The 2540-nt window shown below is 51.8% G+C and overlaps 1 protein-coding gene across 1 annotated transcript in view; it reads left to right on the top strand.

Moving 5' to 3' along the window:
* ANXA2 (annexin A2) overlaps positions 1-2540 on the top strand; it is a 28906-nt gene that overhangs the window by 3742 nt on the left and 22624 nt on the right. The window lies entirely within an intron of this gene.

Below are 2540 nucleotides of genomic sequence, written 5' to 3'. Positions count from 1 at the left end.
CCTAATGACACTAGCTACGCCGAGAGCGAGACATTGCCCAGCCTGGTACCATTGAACGCATTGTTGCAGCCACCGTGCTAATCCATCTAGCCAAGCGTCTTCCTGGCTTTCGCTGATCCACCACTTTACCAAGCAGGATCTCTTCCTCCTGATAACTAGTCCAAGACGCACGAGACAGTCTTGCCACTTTCCAAGGAGTGAAATTCTGGCTGTATTTCTTCCCACACAGATTCGTTTGTTCTTCTGTCAGTCAGTCCATAGTCTATTTAATGTCTCCCGCCAGCACCAGACCTCAGTTCTCCCCCGGTCTCCCTTCTGCGCTGTCCGGCTTTCACATGCACACATGGCAATGGAACACACTATGCCTTGGATCGGGTGCACCTTAGTCCACACACAGGGATACCTTTGCTTTTGGACCCTTTAAAAAGAGGCCTTTTTTAAGATACTGCAGGCCTAGGCTGAGAGCCAGGAGTCCTGGCCCATGGGGGCATGCCCTGGGGTAGGCTCATCCTACTGAGGCCTCAACCTCTTTTCCAAAGGTGGTCTTGATGATCCTTCTAAGGGCTCCCCTTGAACATCATTGTTTGCTAAACATGTAATGGCAAGAAAGTTTTACTACCTTGCTGTTAGATTGGCCCAAGGAGTGAAAAATCCTTGGCCGGGGAGCTCAGATGGGAAGTGCTGTCCAAAGGGGCATGCTTCCTCAAGTTCCAGGGTGAGTAGGAAGCCCAGGAGGAGCCCAGCCTCCTTTGGGAAATCCAGCATCGCCCCGGGTAGAGTTGAGAAGCACTTCCTTGCTTAGGTCATCGTGTTGTCTTCTGTGCCTACAACACTAAGTGGACCAACCTCTCCTGGCTGGTGGCCACGAGCCCATGTCTCTGAGGTCGCTCCCTCCCCAGAGTCCCTGGAGATGTGGTTGTATTGGTGAACCTTGTGCCTTCGCCACACCTCCCCCTCTTGTGGACCAAGTACTTCCTTGAACTGTCAGACTGGACTGAGACGCAGGTGTGACTACAACGAGAGCAGCCGCCAACCACCCCATGGCCCCAGAGCCAGGTTACAGGTGTCCTCTTCCCAAGAGAGCGCCTGGCATTACCCAGAGGTCTGCCAGCAGCTGCTGTTTTGCCTCTGACATCCTGGGACCCCCGGTGTGTCCGGTGGGCCACAAGGTTTTCAAAACCCGATCTCCAGGTCTTTCTAACATGTGGGGGGGCCAGCCTTCACAACCGAGTGGGCCCTAGGGGGTGGTTGTGTAATTGGGGGGTACATTTAAAAAAAACATGTAAGTGCTCACCTCTCCCATGGCGACCACAGCCAGAGTGAGAGAGTAATGTCTTCTCTGAGAGACTTATATAATCTCGGGCATGCAAGTCACAATAAGAATATAGAACAGGAAATGGTTGTATTAGAGGCATACACGTAACACGAGGGGGGACGAGCCAGGGGTATGCGCACAATGGGAAGGGGTGGTACCAGGGACATACATGTGACAGGGAGGTACATATGTGACAAGATGGGCGATTCTAGAGTCATGATGGCAGTCTGACCTTGGTGGTCACTGAGCTGGCTTGACCTTGGGTGTCGTTGAGCTCTTCCTCAGGGGAACAATCTAGGATGCTGATCAGAAGGGAGTGGGCCCTACTTCGGGGGAGCCGACAGTAGGGTCTGCTTACTCAGATGGCAGATCACCTTCAGGCAAGTACCTTTAAGTAGATACCTTCAAGCATGTATCGTAGCAACCACGTGCTTGCAAGCAGCACCTTACAATTAGCGTTATTATGGGGGGACCTTGTGGGGAATAGATTTTACGTAGGAGAATGTGACTGGGATTCATTTCCAACCCACGTATGGTCAGGCCTCCGTCCAGCAGAGCCTCAGTCTCCCAGACCCCTTAAAATACGAGCGTAGAAAATTTGTCTGAATTCACTCTCTTCCCGGTTCTCAGTTTCCCACACTACAGAGCCACTGGTGGGGCAGTGAGTGGGGTAGGGGTGGGGCGCTTGGAACCTACACATTTTGGGGTAAGAGCTGAGCACAAGCATCCTTTACACCACCCAGCGCCCAGGGATTCCCAATTACTGACCCATGTGTAGAAGTGATACATGAAAGGGCTTCAAAAAGTCTTGAAGAAAAATTACCTTATCTTTTAATTCCGTTTCTCCACAAGCTTTTTGAAGGCCAGGACTCTCAACTGGGTTGAACTACTAGGAAGACCACCTGTCCTGGTCTGTACACAGCCCAGTGATGAACGGCCACCCTTTCACTGTCAGAACTTTCTAATTTGAGAGGAAAAATTACACGGCCATCTTTCCTAAATGCCACGGAGAAACCAGCTGCCTTTGGGTTCAGCGGCAAGTAGAACATGGGGGAGATGGCTACTTTACACCCTGTGGGCCTCACAAGACTCAGGGCTGGTACTGTCAGCCTCAAACCAGCCGGCCACCCACCAGGATGGCTGCCCAGACTGCCGAATGGAGGCTGAGGGGTGGTCAGATGAGACCCTTGAAAAGTCCTCTTCTTTCAATGCTTTTAAATGACTA

This window comes from Echinops telfairi, unplaced genomic scaffold (genome assembly GCF_000313985.2).
Source record: "Echinops telfairi isolate 266 unplaced genomic scaffold, ASM31398v2 ScPeMD7_8;HRSCAF=38, whole genome shotgun sequence".
Taxonomy (NCBI): Eukaryota; Metazoa; Chordata; class Mammalia; order Afrosoricida; family Tenrecidae; genus Echinops; species Echinops telfairi.
The sequence above is the reverse complement of the archived record's forward strand: the minus strand, read 5'-3'. Positions and strand labels throughout refer to the sequence as shown.